The sequence below is a fragment of the Nesoenas mayeri genome (assembly GCF_963082525.1).
Source record: "Nesoenas mayeri genome assembly, chromosome: 6".
Taxonomy (NCBI): Eukaryota; Metazoa; Chordata; class Aves; order Columbiformes; family Columbidae; genus Nesoenas; species Nesoenas mayeri.
Genome location: NC_137545.1, coordinates 28,521,530 through 28,539,813, shown reverse-complemented (window position 1 = coordinate 28,539,813; position 18,284 = coordinate 28,521,530).

Here is an 18,284-nt window from a genome sequence, read left to right as displayed (position 1 = left end):
CAACTATTTTAAATTTAAAACACAGCTTCGAAAGGCATGCCTCTTCTGCAACATTCTTCTCATTGCACCCATGTGCACGGGTTGGCTTTCCAAACAACAGCTCTACTGCGGGGCTAGCTTTGTTATAAATAAGATGACTGTGTTTATGTAGTTTAAGTGATGTTAAAATTAAAACCAAGTTATGATTCAGCTGACTTCAAGTTTTCTCAGCTCCCCTCCTTTGCACACAGAGTTTGCCCTGCACTTGTTTGCCTTGGTAGAGCCTGGGCTTAATAGTAACAATTTCATCTTCCATTTATAGGCATCTAAACGCCATGTTATTCTTTTAAAGCAGAACGCTTCTCAGAGCTGAGCAAGGGGGACATGTAAACCCATGCATGCAATGGCAAAAATCTTTTCAGGATCTCAGCTTTTTCACATAAGGAATAGCTTTGTCTTTGCCCTTTGGGAAAAATAAGTAGAAAAGGAAAAAAAGTCCCATCTCTGACTGTGGATCTTGAAAAAGAAACGAAAACAGTCACAAGCCTGCAATGTTTTACATTCAGTGTACACTGCTTGGCAAACTTCCAGGGCAAATGTAGGAAAGATGTAAACTGCTGGAGTTGGGTATATCAGCAGAGATATTTTCTGCATGGAGAGGTGTATTTTTTTTTTTTCTTAGATATTTAGACTTCAAGCAACCACTGTACCAGCAACTATCTCTCCCAAGAGACAGGCTTGGGTTCCCAGCCAGACTAGCACCTGAGTGGTATGCAGCCCATGGAGAGTTGCCTCCTTCCTGTTGATCACTAGCTGGCATGTTTATCCTTTGCATCAGTGCTTGTGCTGGAGCTTCTGGATGCTTTTTTCTATTTATTTTTTTATTTTTAAATTTTTTTTTTAATTAACACTTAAAGGAGGTTTGTAGCAGGCATTTCAGATTTTGGAAACCAAGACTCCAGAGGGATCTTTCAGCTTTGCCTTAAAGGTGCATAGAAAAAGAAAGAAACGTGAATGGGATCCTGGCTGCAACAAGGGCAAAGGGCACCGTAGCCACAGCATCATCTGGTGAGAGCAGCCTGACACTCATAAAAATGAGATTTGTCCTCCCTCAGTGCCACTGAGTTCTCTCTGTTGCACCTCCACACAACTGGAAATTTGAACCAAACATGATAAGCCTGGCGCTTATCATCAAACTGATAAAATTAGGTGGATGAGGAATGATGGACTCCTTAGTGAGGGGGAAGGTAGTTTTGCTTCAGCTAAAACCAAATTGCCTTTGCACTGCGAGCATCCCTCCCTTTTGGCAAGCAGCCTTAACACCCTGTCCCCTGCCCACAGGCCACAAGTGCTGCCAGCTCCTTGGCTTAATGTTGGCTGAAATGGGGCTCCTCGCTCCCCAGCATGACTTTGCTGAGAGGCCCTTGTCTTCAGGACTCTCTAGGCAAGACCTGCTCAGATGGCACCCATCAGCTAGGATCTCAGGCTGCATGGGGGCTATGTGTGACACTCAGCAAGGCTTGTCATGGGCAGTTTTCACCATGAGAGACAACCAGAGTGGCCATCACGCGCCTGTTGTGGCAGGACCTCCAACTTCTCAGGTTGCTGTGGCCAGTTCTGGACTCCAAACTCATGCCAATGACTTGCTAAGACCCCAGATCCTCGGCAAAGTGAATGTGGGTTCATTCTTTCCTTTTTCATTCAAGAACATAGGCCAGTGCTGCTCCTCTCGGCTCTTGGAGTGGACAGCAAAAGCCACAACAGCAAATTGGAAGATGATAGAGAAATGACTAGATTTTGCAGCCATGTGGAGGACAGAGAAAGTGTAATATTCTGGGTAGCAGTATGTGACTGTATGGGGTCCAGATGTGCAGGCAGAGCTCATGGTGGAGAGCTCCTTCCCCCCAGTATCCACTCCCAGCAACGTGTCCAGCCACAGCGTGTCTTTCTCGCTGGGTGCTGTTTGATTCCTGTGCCTGTATGTGTGTTCGTTGTGTGACTCCACGAGCGTGTCACATCGCTGTCCCAAATCTGCTTCTCATTTGCCAGGAAACAGATTCCCTGCTGTTTCTGGGGGACTTTCTATGAGCTGTTCAGTCATGACCCGAGCCTGAGGCGTATTGAATGGCAGCTCATGAATCTCACAGTGCAATGACTGACCACAAACTGAAAATCTCTCAGTGGAAGACTGCTCTTTAGGAGTGTGTAATGTTCACTTCCCAAAATTACTGGTTACTCAGTCGCTCCTGCATAAACAGGAACTTTGTCCCCACCTCCTTTCTAAGTGCTGCAAGGCCAGCAGCTGGCGTGCTATCCTATCATCTTTAACACAGCATCATCCCCGAAACATCAGAAATGCCTACGGTGTCCTGGCTTTCCAGTAACAAGATTCACTTGCACTTTCGCTGTTGTTACAGTCCCCAGAGTAAAACTGCCTACATTTTGCAGAAAATTGGCAAGCCGGGACTGCAGCTCTCCTCTGCTCACCCCCAGCAGATTATCTTCCTGGCTCCAACTAGAAGCTCCGTGAGAAAGAGACAGTAAGAATTGTGCAGTGAAGTCACATAGGGCCTGTTTTAATTAAAGATATTGCTTTTCCTTACAGACTTTTCCTCCTTCTTAGCGCTGCTTGCTGAGGTAGCCTGTGTCACCCTTTCAGGGACCCTCAGCAGAAGGTGCCCAGCTACTTCCCAGTGCTGCGATGGTGCTGGGAACTGAGGGTCTCAAATTTGGTTCCCTGGAGCTGGTGCATGCTGTGAGTCCTGAATGCATAGTACTCATCTGTTTGGTGAAAAGTTGGGCCTGAAGATTGAAGATTGATCCCTACATCCAGAGTGCGCCCTGGGGACTCCTCACCATGGCTCATCAGCAATTCTGCCTGACCCAAGTACATCTTGGAAAGCATACACTGTCACCCCAAACAGCTGCCTCTTGCTTTCACTGTGAACCTGTTACCTTTTAAGCAGTTAGGGACTGGAAAAACATGTGATGCAGTCTGGAAATTACTTCCCAGGGGTATTTGGGCTTCTCTGAGCAATTGTCAAGTTCTATGCAAGTAATGAATGAATTTTCTTTGCTGATTCTATGGGTCTGGAATAGGAATACTCTCAGTGTCCTGTTCATTTTGTCTGAAGGAAGAGCATGGGGCAGGCAGGTGGGTGAGTTTATAATTCCCAATCTGGGTGCAGTTAATGGGAGGATAGTCCTTTTACAAACCTGTGGCCCCTTCACCTTCTTTCCTTCTCTTCAACCAGCACTTTCCATCTTGACATTTCCCCTCCTTCCAACACCTCTAACCTTGTCTGACCTCATCATCTCCTCTAAATCTTCTGCTCCTCTCCTCTTCCATTCCCCAATGCCTTTTGCCTCTGGTGTGCTCTCTGGTGTCCTCTGGGTGTGCCAAGCCACTGCCTCCTTGTTCAGCAGCAGCTTCTGCAGCTGCTCTGGCCTTTTTGGGTTTCTCTCTCTCACTGAACACCCAGAGGTGGCCAACCTCAGAAAGACCCCCCCTCCCCAGCAGAAAGGCTTCTGACCCATTGCTCCCTCACAGGGAGGAGTTCAGATTCGAGGATGCTCTGTTAGCAGAGGGGGCATGGAGACCCATGGTACTGCCCTGGGAAATCATTAAGTCCCCATCTGAACTGAGCAAGATGCAGCAAAGGAAGTGAGTGAGCACAATGCTCTTCCATTGAATGTTTTAATTAAGTGGGGGATGATGGGGATTGCAGAGGGAAGAGGAATGGACTAGAAAGGAGAGACAAGCTTAGGAAGAGCTGAGCATCCACGAGAGGGATAAAATTAGTCAAACAGGGGCAGAGGCCTGGTGAGACCTGTCATGGAAGGGTTTTGGGGTGCAAATGAGAAGCAAAGAGATCTGGAGTCCTGGTTACAATATATCTGCAATGGGTGGTAGGGGAGAGTTTGAGCAAAAGGAATAACAGATGGATGGTGTGTTTTTCGGGGGGGAGGAGGGTGTTGTTTTGGTGACGAGTTCAGCTGGGTTTGAGTTACATACTTTAGCTCTGATGCAAGTTAAAAAAAAAAAAAAAGGATTGCTCTTGTACAGTCGAACCTGAAGCACCAGAAATGGACTTAAATTGTCCAAGGTCTGGCAGTGAGTCTGTGGGAGACCCAGGAACTAAGCAACATGGAGCTCAGAAATCCTAAACATCAGCCTTTCTCCTTGGAAAACAAGACCTCTTTCTAGCTGGTGTGTTGTTGTGAAAAAGTGGTAAGAGGACAGCTTGGCTACAGGTTAAAGTGGAGGCAGTTCAGAGGAAGGATGACCAAAACGACCAGAGGTGGCTGAGCTAGCTTGGTTTCTGAGCTGCAATTGAGAAAGTGCAATCTGCTGGGCTTGGTCAAATGACAGTGAAGAGCTTGGACTCACAATCAAGTTGCCACGGCTTCATTAATAACTGTAAATCAGTTGAGACAGGCAGTGGCAGAGTCTTGATAAACCTCCAGATCGCTGAAGGGTGTAAATACCAAGGCTAGAGAGGAAATGGCCTTGGCCCCGGACCAGATCCTGGCTCAGACTCATGGTTCTCTTTTGACTTTGCCACTGCAGACAGCCATACTGAAAATGAGTCCCCTGCATTCCTGGAGCTGTAGCACAGGCTGGCCTTTACCCCATCACCATGGGAGCCACACGAAAAATGACTCTCGTTCAGTGCCATTTCATCTTCTTTGTGTTCTGAACTGTATTCAATGTGCGTTGGCATTGCCCGTGAACCAGAAACTTGAATGCAAATCCTCGAAGGGAACAGCAAAATGCTCTTTTTGCAAAATGATATAGCAGAACTAGAGTTGAATGTTGACCAGGGGAATGGTTGGTCTTGGTACCCCATAGGACAGAAGAACATGCTTACCCATGTTGAGTAGGTTTTTCCTCCTGATGTATCCTAGTGGGTCAACTGAGGGGATAAACTAAATCTTTCTGATTTTGAATAAAAACATCTGGTGTCCTGTGCAAACTTTTCATGAGTGATGCTGGAGAAGCCTTGCAAGTGAGCCTTGGAGTTAACATTGTCATGATAAACTTGGAACAGATTGCTCTACATGAAACTTTTGTTTCCGGAAATGCGGAGGCTCAGGCAGACGTCACAGTGTTTGTTATGCTTAAAACACATTTTCAAGATCTACTTCCAAGCCACGAGGGCAAGAAATGTCAAAAGCAACCAAACTAAGCTTCCGATATAATCACCTGACTCCAGGAGATGGGGCTCTAGGCCTCAGCTGATAACAAAAGCATTTGTAAATAGCAAATTCCCTAAATAACAAGAGAAATCTTTCAGTTCTACAGAGAATATTTATTCCTTCAACCTGAAATGAAACTAGCCATTTTGATTTGGGATTCTTTAACCATTTTTTAAATGCTACCTTACAAAAAGACAGGTGAATTTCAAAATTAAAATAATCATTTGGGAACAGGAAGTCAAAGTCATACGGGAACACATTTTGTACACATTTTGTTTCTAAAATGTAAAAGAAGAATCTTGGGGGAAGAGAGGGGACACAATTGTTTTTCCCTGCTTGTCAAGTTCAACTTCACAAATTGCTTTGGTGAGCCCTGCTATTGCAGGGTCATCAGCATGATGTTCCCAAAGGGAGGCCTATGTCCAGTCCCTTCTGCTGAAGTGTCCCTGAGCAGGGAAAGGTGATGTGCATTATCTCTCCCACTCAGAAATTTGCAGGGCTGCCTTTTCTCTGTCAGGACGATCACTCTCTGTCCTTGGAATCTGGCAGTGCTTTCTCAGCCCAGCTGCCTTCCATCAGCGCAGGAGTGTGGGGCAGAACAGGCCTGGTAAACAAGGTGGTGATGCACTATAGAAGGAGAAGGATGACCTCAGAAACATTTGGGTTTCCAAAGTGTCTGGTTTGATGAGCTGAGGTAGCTGAAGCTGTAAGGCAGACAGCAGTGTGACCGTATTCAGATCTCCTGCAAGCATCCTGTAGCCTGCCTTCTCAAGGGGGAGAGAAATCAGAAAACAGGCACCACCACCGAGAGAAAAAATATGTGTCCTGTCTTGCATCAGTGAAATTTATGGGAATAAATAGAATGATGCTGTTCCACAGATGGTGGGTCAATAAAGTGGGCCTTACCTGGCCTCAAATCTTTGGTATTTTAATGTATTTCCTGATTCTGTAAATTACAGCTGCCCTGCTGCATATATATGCACATAGCATTTAATAATGCATAGGAGAGACAGAATAGTATTTATTCCCTCATTGCCAATGCCCCCTTTATCTTTGTTTTAAAAGCTTGATTCAGCCCTGAGAAATCTCCTGCCTCTGATCTTGCTACAAGTCAAAGTAAAAGCATCCCCCGAAGGAGGAAGCCTTTCATATTTATTTTAGTTAATTGCTTGTTTGCATAATTACTCATTCCTAAACCCAATTTACAATAAAATCTTCCCTCCCATCAATACAGCTATTGTTACAACTTCCAGCATGTCTGTCCCAACAGTCATTTGCTGGAGCTGGGAATGCTGCTTTGTAAAGGTGAGTTTTACAGTCTAGCTTTGAAGGTCAGTATGTCTGACCTACAGAAACCAGGTCAGATAGCTTCCAAGTTGGCTCCCAGACCCACTTGTCTTCCAAATCCCTCACTGTAATTCACTGTAATAAAGGAAGGGGAAGTGGGATGACAAGGAGGATTTCAAGTCAGTGAGTGTAAACTGACAGCTTTTAGAGGTAAGCATCTGGTTTTTTAATTTGCCATCTCTAGCACAGATGAATAGCAATGTGTGTCCTTGTGTATTAAAAGCAAACCAAAGCAGAACACTGGGTGTGGAAGAACAGTCACATGAAAGATGTTCTTTACTGTACAGCAGAAAGTGCTCAGATGAGACTGGGACCAGGTCAGGTGACGTGTCTTTATAAACCAGAGTTTTTTAAAAAAGGTGAAAGAAAAGAATTCCTTGCACAGCCTGATTGAACAAGAGTTTATTTTCCCAAGTTTATTTTCCCTAATTTGCCATCATATTTCTGAACAGGAGAAGAACATTGTAAAACCTGCTTGGATCTGTGGGGCTTTGGAAGCCCTTGGCAACTCTCACGGTGCACTTCAGTGCTTCAGGACTGAGAGATTTTTCACTGGCACTGAAAAAACACATGAGTCTCTGTTTTGAATGTCAATGATGAAATGATGTGTCCTGTTAGGCTAAGACAACAGCAGAGGGCAGGGAGTGCAGCCTATGAAAGTTAAAATGAAAGTGAACAAAGGTTTGCTAAGCTGCCTTGAATGTCCTGTTAGTCTTTCACCCATTTCCAGCTATTAGGTGTGACCCTCCCTGAATTGGTGGGGTCTGCCAAAGGATCAGGTTCTGACCACCGTTTATTTTGGCTTTGGCTAATATAAACCCTGGGGCTGAGCTGGAAGTCCACCCTAACCCCAAGCGCCCTTTGAGATACACCCTCCTTGCACAGAGCTGAGCCAGACTGGCAGGAGGCAGCGTTTATGGATACATGCACATCTGAAGACCCAGTTCAGGGACAGCCTAAGCTATGCTTTTTTTTTTTCTAAATATCACCAGAGGGTGTCTTAGAAAGCCAGCAACGTCCCCAACCTTGACAAGATGAAGGCCAGTGCAAGCAAGACAGTCAAGTCACTGATCTGCCAGAGCTGGCCTTCAGATGAGGAGGTGGTATTTATTGAAGGATTTGAGATTTTAAATTGGTGATAGCTGTGCCTGCCCTGGTTTTGTGGTCTACTCACTTTTGCCCTGAGACCTGTGCTTTTCCTTGGGGGGCATATGCAACACCCTGATGGCTTCCATCTACCCTTCTGTCAAAGACATCTGTCTGAGAGGAAACCTGCATGAGATGACAAGACAGTTTGCTTTGGGATCAGCTCCAATGTGTGCCTGGACTGGGAACGGGACATGGCAAATGCACTGTCTGAACAGAGGAGAGGACACTGTCTAGGTGACCAGTTGAATCTCTCACAGGATGTCCCTGCAGTTTGATAGGATAAGCCCAGTATTTGGTTGTCTCCTAACTGGGAGAAATGACTGGTGTGTCCTAGGTGGTTTCTGCCCCCACGTTTCCCGACATCTCTTCCAAACGTGTGGGTATCCCAAGGGGGAGCCAATGTCTTCGGTAGCATGGGAGGTGGAGGAGGGAGAGAGGAACAAGCCTGGTATTCTTGTAAGCATAACAGTTTAGTCTTTGCTCTCAGGGACGCAAGCTGGCAGTTGCCTTTGTAGTAACCCACATGACAACAGGAATAACATCAGGCATAATGAGATGAAATGATGGTATAAGTTCAGCTCTTTCCCCCTAAAGTACCCAGCCCCCTCAACCCATTTTGGAACAATGCACCTTTTGTGGGCTCCAAGTAGCTTTTAAAAACACAATCGATTTCTTTCTTCCCCGTCATAGAAAAGAGCTCGTCATAGAAAAGAGCTCGCTACTTGGATAACGAATGTTGAAATGTCTCAGAAAGGAGGGAGGCCGGGGCAGGGGCGGGGGGACGAGACACCTCACCCCTCCCCGCCCCCGACAGCTTCTTCTGATGTCCTCTGCAAGACCGCCTCTACCTCCCACCATCCCCCAGATAATCATTACTCCTTGCTACTACAGCTTTAAACGTTCTTCCTTTCCACCCCTGCAGCCTACAACAGTATCCCCTGTTGTCCTGGTGTTGAAGGTATACTGATGTAGTCATGATTCTGCCTTTTCCAGAGCCTTGTCAGGTTATGGATGATTGTTCATGCTTCATCTGCCCGATGAAGCCTGTCAAAGAATAGCACAAAATTTTCCCCTACTGTCTCCTTCCCCTAAGTGTGACTTGGCTGAGAAGACTACTGTGCTGGATTTGAATGGAAATTATCTAAGTGTGTGGCTCACGCTCCCCCCGCTAGCTCCTCTCTCTTTAAAAAAAAAAGAGACTGAAATGTAATCAGATTTACTTTAATGAGGGGGGACTGAGAAAATGCATCCCGTGAAAAAGAACTTTGTGGGCAACCCAGGTCCCACACTATAAACAAAATCAAGTCACTCTATATTAGCATAGGGAAAGCTTCAACACAGGAGAGAAACCCTGTTTATACCCCTCCATATCACAGCTTTCAAGCCAGTCCATTAAGCAGCTTTGTGCCCACTTCTGTGTCACACCCCCCTATAGGTGTCTGTGTACGTGACTTTACCAGGTAAGAGAGCTGGATGTGGAAAGGCAGCCCCAGGTCAAAAATGGACCAGATTCTGAGTGCTATGATTTCAGTTTGAGATGGTTTTGGGTCCTTTGCTGAAATATGAGTCATTCTAAAACTACTGAGCTAGGAACTATGGGGGTTTTATTGGTTTGGCTGCTTGGTTTTGTGCATCTTTAATGCCTTTAGACACCAAGTGTAATGCCACTGCAGTATTAACATTTTAAGTGTTTGAAGACTGCAAGTGAGTGTGTAGTGCTGAGTAGTATATCTATACACGTGTGCATGCATGTATTGTTGATAACTTTGAAATCGCTTTATAACTCTACCAAGTTTATTCAAACCTAGCTTCTTTTTAAGGTCCTAGTGAGATTCCCATGCAATCAAGTTTGAAGGCTTGCAGTGCAGTCATGACAATAAACCTTACGAGCAGTGGAGTCTGACAAAGCAGTGTTGAGAACTATTCATCTAGTTAATAGGCACAGGAAAATTTGTTCCAGAAATGACCCAATAGCTGTACATGTACGAAAAAGAGGATAAACGATTATATTCTCAGCATTTTTTTTCAGTGGTCCTAGTCGTACATGTTCTTTCCTCAAGCAGGACAGTCATTGTTTCTGAAAAAAATGCCTGCCCTGGCAAACTTTAGTTCTAAACTTGTGTGTATTTCTTTTAGCACTGGCTTGAAAATATTGAAGCAGATTTTTTGCAAAGCTGTGTTCTTTCCCTTGCTCATGTAAGGTTTGATTTTGCCACCCTAAAATTTCTGGGAAGTTTCAGGCCAACAAGTGAATATTCCAGAACTTATAAGTTTGTGGCAAGAGGGGATTGATCATAAACTCTTTTGCAAACATAACTACTAGGTTAAATGTTGACTGGATATTACCCAGAGAGTATATTTTATTGACTGAGAATTCATTAATAGTTAACTGGTGTGCAGACATTGAAACAATGCGCTGATTCTTCATACTGAATCCTATCTCAGACAAATACAATAAGATGCCACGGTCTGTCGCTTTCTCAGCTCAACATTGCTGAGTGTTGATGTCAGGGAAAAGTCTTACTCACTTAACAGTATTCCTAGAGCACTCTGTGGGACTGAAGGAGCTACAGAAAACTCAGAGGTTTCACTGAGATACAAAAGCTGAACCTGCAAAATAGCACAAGAAGAAAAGAAAGAAAAGCAAGGGAAATAAAAAAATAAAAAGGGGAAAAGATGATGGGGCTCCTGAGTTAAAAAATGTCAGTAGTGTTTCCAAGTCAGTATCATGCACCTTGAGGTAAGATGTAGGGAGACAAAGGATCAAACCTGCCTACTCTTCTCCAGCATGAAGCAAGGGTTTCCTGCTATGAAATGTTACCTCTGCCAGAAAGATTCCTTGGCTGCCTTTTAAATGGTTACGTGTTTATATGTTGGTTACCTGTTTATATGACTAGTTTTTCTTTCTGTAACCTAGAGCTTTTCATTTCTCAGCTTTCTTCCCCAGAAGTGTGGAGAGTCATTTTTAAACTTTATTGCCTTGCAAGGCAGAGAGAGCATGAATTCATGTGTCTGCAGAGATCTGAAAATGCTGAGTGCTGGATGTGACTGCTACTCATAAAGGAGTTTGGTTTCTGAATGCTGATATACCCAGAAACACGTGAAAAACTGTGTATGTTTTAGAGCCCTATTGAATGCCAGGAGGACAAACACTCTCTATCTGTTGAAGGCCAGGATCATTGCCGTAAGATTAACTAGAAAGGAAAAACACATGGCAGCTGTCCAGGAAACACAGCTATCAGAAGGTAAACAGGCGTAATCAACCCGAGACACCAAAAAGTTGCCCTACAAAAAAAAAAAAGCCCCCTTCTGAAGGCCTTGTTTCCTAGAAGCATGTATCTAAATAGAAAACAAATGGAAATATTTAGGGCTAAGGTATAACTTTAAGGCCATGGATGAAGCCAAGAAATAGGGCCAGTTAGAGGGTGGTGGTACTCTGAGCATGGTGCTTTTGAAAGACAGAGAGTGCATTTCTGCTCATTGCAAACCCTGAGGAGAGTGGCACTGATTCTCCCTGTCCTTTTCTGCAAGAAGTTAACTGTTTTTCCTGGCAAGATGTATACAATAGTGCTGACAGTAGGAGTTTTCTACCTTCGCTTCTGAGATCATCTTTGTTGGCTTTGCTGTGTTTCTGTGTCAATCATATCCCACCAACCAGACAACCTGGGCAGATGCATTTTTGATAGATTTTGTCCTGGGGTTCGTAAAATGGCTTTATGCATGCATGTACCTGTTTGCACCCCCAATGACTACAGCTGCAAATACTTGACTTCATTTTCTTGCACAGCGTATACTTACCTCCTATCCATTTTGAGCCTGCCATCTGCAAACAGCAAGGAACTATTGCCAGTTTATGGACGTCTACTGTTTTACCATGGCCAGCAAGTTGCATGTAATCATATATACTTTTTGGATAGCTTTGGAAATGAAACAGGAGTATGAAAGTCAATGAGAAATGACTTTTTGTCTACGAAAGTATAAACCTCTGTCTTTGTTTTAATGTAGATGCTCTTTCTAGAAAAGATTAAGTGCACTTCGTTTTTCATGAGAAGCCCTCCTTAACAGTAAAATACAACACATTAAAAAAATAATAAACTAGCAATTTTTAAAAAGTGACTCTATACTGTAGACAAAGGAGATCTTTGCCTAGAGCCACTCTGAAAAAAATGCCTAAGAGCTTACACTGCCGTCTTTTAGCTAAGTGTAAAAACCTGTAGGCATTGTTAAACTTCTCTTATGATGACCATTAAGACTATAAACTAAAAATAATTGAAAGAAAACCAAAACATGGCGTAGTAGTGAGAAACAAACTTATTCCTCATGTCTGCGTTGGGCTTAAAGGGGGAAAGGCAAAAGAGTTCAGCCCATTAGATCAATCATACAAACAAGGTGGCTTAATGTGACGAATCACAACGGTTAGGAAGGCCAAAAAACCCAGATGCTGTGGTTTCCATGTGATCTAATGCCTATTTTGCAGCTGCATGTACTGGATATCTGTTAATGGCAAGGAACCAGCTCTTAATTCAGAAGCACGTTGGTGGAGAGCTGACTTGCTTTAAGTGGATAGAGACCTTCAGTTTCACTATACAGATATAATGACCATGGGACATCTCAGCAACAATTTTGAGGACAAAATACTACAAGGTTTGGTGCAGTGTCTGCTCTGATCATTCATTTCTTCCCTCTTCACTGCCAGTCTTTCAAATTTGCACTAACGAATGAAGGAAGGATTTGTGAAGAATCTGCAGCTGTATCAAGCTGCTTTACTCTTCCAAAGAAGTCTGTCTCTGGATAATTTGTAGAGCACTTAGACTCTCATCCCTCTTTAATCTTTCATCTTATTTGGAAAAGGTGATAAGCAGACTGATCCAATGTATTGGTAGACCTTCTTCAGCATTTTAGGGTGGCTGTGTTGAACTGAGGTGCTGTGATCTAATTATGTGAATGTTCACATACTGTAGGACTAGCTACCAGGTCAGGTACAATAGGGTATTGTAGGCATAATTCTAAAAAAATCACACCTCAAGTAGGCTCCCTTATTTAAAATAATAACCTGTATTAATCACACAATGTATTTTATCTACAGTTAATAAATACATATATTCATTAAGCCACTCTGCTTTTCTGAATTTCTGGTTATGAGAGAAAAACAAGGTCTTCATCAATAGTTGTTATAAAGTTGTGGCTATGGTATCCATACACTTGTGTAGGACCTTGCGTTGTAATAAACTATGCTTGCTACATCTTTAAATACTAAATGCTTTGGGCTGTTTGAAAATGGTTGTTTTGGTTTTAGTACTTTGATATTACCTGGCCAGATTGAGACCTATGTGCAAAATGGGTGATGTTTTATTACACAAAACAGTGTGACTGCATTGTATTTGAATTCCATGTATAAAGGCCAGCCAATGTGAATAACATAAGAGAAGCTGTTGGTGAGGCTCAAGGTTTTTTACAGATCTAATTCTGGAAATTGGACCTGTGGCGCAGGCTTGGGAACAGCTCCTTCTGCATCCTTCTGCCTATCTAGCTCCAGACCAGTAGTCTAGTAATTTTTTTTGCTATGGACTGTGCCCAAACATCCTTTTGGAAGTGACACATCCTGATGCTGAAAGATCTTCCCAGGGAAGTTTCAGCAGGGAGGAAATAAGAGAGTATAACATCTCATAAACTCCTTACGACTCCAGGACAAGGCCCAAAGGCTATCATTACTGAGATGCATGCTGCTAGCGTCATTTCCAAAAGAAGGTCTCTATTTATTGTGTGTTGGGAGTATCTTGGGTCAGCTCCATCCTGCTATGTGGTATAACAATGCTTCAGTTGCACAATAGAAGTAACCTCACAGTATTCATATGTCACTTTAACAAGAGAACAGAAAAAATTACTCTTGTAGTTACAGGGTGGTTTGGTTTTTCTGACATTTAATTCTTACATGGCAGGCAGTGCTTTAATGGGAGAGATTTCTGGACTGCAAACTAATTAATAGAAACCAATTACAAGTCTGTGTTTCCTATCCTTGACAAACTTCCCTGCTTCTTTCTTTTTTTTCCATTTAATTGTCATGTCATGTCAGAGCTGATTATGAGGGACAGGCCTTGTAGAAGACAGCATTACATGGGTGGGCTCTGGACTACTGAGATTCAGTTCTGTTCTGAACATTGCAGACCTCAGTTTCATTGTCTTTGCCCTCCCTCTAACATTTTGAAAACTCTGAAGAGAAAGCCTACATGTAAACATTTTAGCCTTGCGTCTAAGTTGATGGATTCTGAGATGGAAGGGAAAGGTCTGATTTCACCATCAAAGATGAATCATGAAACAGTTTCTATTATGATGGAAAACCAAATGGTCAAGTGTGGCTATTTCCATAAATGGCAAAAGTGACACTCTTGCATCACAAATACCCAACATGTCATAGTGGCTGAGCTCCAAAGAGAGGCCAGTCTACTCACCCTCTGGTATAGAGCAAGACCACCTGTCAAAGAAACAGGCAGCTCTGCCAGACAGTTGCCATCCTTTTACAGAGATCTTGAAGCCAGAAATGGCAAGACACAGCCAGTATCAAAAACAACACAACAGGGAACGCTCTCAGCGGAGACGAAGAAACTCAGGGAGCAAAGGAGGAAGAAGACGAGGGCTAAGGAAGAGAAGGACAAGAGGTACTGTCTTTCTGGCTGAGTGGTAGAAAGGCTGTCACAGGGTGAGACTTTCTGAAAAATCCTGGTGGAACTACAATGCTGCAGGAATTATCTTGTGACCAGACATGGAAATGCATCTTTGAGGGAAAATGTGTTTAAGATCTTGGCTGAGGAGCCAATATGAAAGTTGGAATGGTCACATTGGCTGCAGCCATTAGGGAATCCATGCCACTTGAGGTGTCTGCAGGCTCACAGGCTGTTGTATATTAATACTTTATGACAACTACTCAGTGTGGAATAGGGAATTTGGGGAAATAAGAAATAGTACCACTAAATCACAGCCCCTAGTCACTAGCCACCAATTCATACCGGGTGGTTAGCATAAAAAAACCCCTCTGCCTGCACAGGAGCAATCAGGAGACATTTCATGTGCACTCCTACAATTCAATATAGCATAACCAGTGGTGAAACAGATGTCTATAGGGCTTGGTAAGTACTTGGCTGGATTTGTTGACAGGTATCTAAGGCATACCAAGATAGATCAAATGGACCATTTTCTGAAAATACATGCGTCTCTGTTGTCTAAAGAGGCAACCTTGATTACCCAGTTAAACTATTAGATTATCACATTTAGACAAACATAACCCCATAGTGACACCCTTCCCCTTTGCCTCACTAAATTTTTAGTTCCAGAGGTACTCAGGATCATTATGTAAAATAAAATTAAAACCTATCAAATTAACAGGTGTCATGAGCAAACTAGACTCTTGTTTTCTGATTAAGAGAGTGTTTCTCATCCTTGCTTTCCTACCTTCTCCTCTACAGGAGGCAAGAAAAACCATTACAGGAGGCAAGATTTGCACTGAGACCCTGGCTGCCTTCTCTGCCATGTGCTGCAGCATAGAAACAAGCTTCCACAACAACTGCATGATGAACAACTCAGCTTTCTTGGAAGAGCCTGGCATAAGAGCAGCCTAATGTAACAACTGACTTGCAATAAACAGGGCTGGATGCATTTTGTGCCTTGTGGTTTTGTTTGTTTGTTTTGTTGGGTTTTTGTTTTTTTGTTTGTTTGTGTGTGTTGGTTTTGTTTGTTTGTTTGTTTGTTTGTTTGGTGGTAGCCGTAAGATGCGATCTCGGAGACCTTCTTGTTGGTGCACATCAAGATGTTCTGGGTTGTCCAGGACTGGGAAAATTTGTAAAAACAAGGGAAGCAAATGGTTAAGGCTTGTCTTAGGGCAGTGGTTCAACCTTTGAGAACAAAACTGACTCCTAAATGACTGGAAATGTTCAGCTGTTAACCTGTTGCTCAGCTGATTATTGTGCATGGTATAAGTTCCTGAGACTCATTGCTGCTTTAATTGTCCTTATCCACAAAAGGCCATCTTTTGTTGCCTAGAGAATGACTCTCAAGTTCATGCAACAAATGATTGGAGCAGGCTAGTGATAGACCAGAGCAGACTAGATAGATGGGAGCAGGCAAGTGATTTACCTTCTGGGTAAATTGAAATCATGGCTGGGGGAGGCAGGATGCCAGAAGGGGGTGGTTGAACTCATCACACAAAACCAAGTCAGAATCTAAACCTCTTCATTTATTAAGGCCTTTCTCATGTGGAACAGGGGATATCTGAGCAGCCATTGTCATCTCTGCTTCACAGGAACTGCCACTAGAAATCTCTTAGCTCTCTGAGGACTACAATTTGGTGCCTTGTGGATCATGAGGTCTTGCAATAGGACAATTAAAGCAGGTATTTCCAAATCCTCTTGGTCACAAGGAGTAAACCTAATAAACACTAGTTTAAATAACAGAGAGTGGCTGACTAGTCATGAGCAAATAAATTCCCCATCACTTCCTGTTGTCACCTGTAATCTATCAACAACCTCAAGACATTCAGAAGTTCATTCATAATCTGCAGGTGAGCAGGACTGTGGGCCCAGATCCATAGGACAATGGATCTGGGTGACAGCAGAGCCCTTTCTTTACATCCTTGACCGATGAGGCTCCATATGTAGATGAAGGTCTCCAAGGAGTGGCAAGGCAAGGATGTGACCCAGCTTAGTAAGCATGCCACAGTGAGCAGCATGCTTTGGCACAGATTGTCAAGCTGTTGCTCTCAATTGCCTGTGGGGCTTCTCTGATGAGGCAGGAGAGTGGTGTGCTGGGTGCGTAAGGGAAAGCACTGTGCCCACAGCAACTCATTGAAGGCACATTTTGTCCAGAAATGACACTATGGCCCATGTTCTTCCAAACAATCGCAACAGGAAAGCCCTGCCCATCATCTCACTCTATTTCCTCTTCTTTCCCTCTCCTCAGATTGGGGACCACTGTCCCAGAACAGTGGGGACATGCTTGTGCGGATATCCTGTTGGGAGAGTCCATGTTACACCCACCAAGGTCACAAGCAGGCCTCAGTCAGCGCACAAACTTTTTGCACCACTGGTGGAGCCCCTGAAGGTCAGGCAGGGTTAAAGCACAGATGGGACTACTATCCCATTCCTGTTCAAACACCCAGAGGGTGACTTTGTTAGTTTTCATTGTCAGTCTTTTGGCTACTCCCTCCTTGTGTGTGTACGTATGTGTGTGTGTAAGTACGGAGGGAGTCATACTGTTGTTTTTTTTTAACTACTCAGTTTCTTGCCTTGTTTTTTTTTTCACTTTTCATAGCATTATTACTCCATTAATATTCCTGAAAGCCAAGCCTTACTCCAATGGACTCTCATGATTAAAAACTAAATGCTGCAGAGGAGATGACAGTCCTCACATGTGCCAATGAGTCAGTGAATTCCTTTGTGAAGCCTAAGTCCATCCAGATGTTGATCTCAGCTCTGATGCTATGTTCATTCCCTGTTTTCCTCTAGTATTGTTGGTCTGCTTAAGATGGGTATGACGTGACCATCAATGAGGAAAGACAGGCTCTCTAAGAGGGTAACATTCTTTGCTTCTTTCTACAATAGGATTGTGAATCTCTTTCCACTGCCGTAATTTTTGGATATTGTCTTACAAATGCTTGTGTTACAAATATTATTGCTCATTTGGTGCTATTTGCATTGCACAGGCGTAAATGTCTAAAGGTGATCTAAGTATGAGAAAGTCACTTTGTATGGATCTAATTTGGATTTTCAGGCTTTTTCTATGGAGCCAAAGAGCTACGTGGGACTATATTGGTAGGAAGAGAGGACAGAAAAGCAAGGATCTGTCTGCAAACAGCCACTAGAAATGTTCTGTTTGCAGTCTAAAACCAGTATTTTCATTAAATACAAGGAGAGGAAATAGTATTTTGCCTAGTGGATTCTCCCAGCAAATTTGCTATTTCCTTACTTTTTTTTTGCAAGCCATTTCTTAGAAACTGGACTCTGAACTATGCTTTTTAGCAGTTGTTAGCTAGATCTTCCTGTGAATCAGGGCAACACCATCATCTTCCACTGCAAGCTGCATTGCAGCAGGCCAGGAAACATACTCCTTCTGGAGGACATGTACGACAGAGAACCAGAGGTAGGCACACAACCCAGCCTGGTGCACAGGTTTTAGAGAGGCTCCAACAAAGGAAACAAGGACAGTGCCAAGTGAATCATCTTCTAGGCTCTTCCTTTGCCTTCTCCACCCTTCTGGGTGACATAAGCCACCTTCTCATGATGCAGATCAGCAGATCCGGATATTTTTCCAGGACTTCACTTTAACCAGATTTCTGGAATCTGACCTTTAGAAACATTTACTCTGCCAAGTCCCCTCCCAGATCTAGGACATTTTCTTAAGTGGTCCTTTGCTTTCCTGTTGTGGGATTCAGCCTGAAGATACAGATACTATAAATGGGGATTCCCTCATCTCAGCCTGTCCAGCTATGTCCAGCAAAATGGAGTAACTCTCAGGAAGTTCCTCTCCAGCTGTCATAACATACCTGTGCTGTGCTGGCCTGCCAAAGTGTTGTTTCCTGCTAATATACAGCTGGTCAGCTGATGAGGCAGCTTTAGCAATGG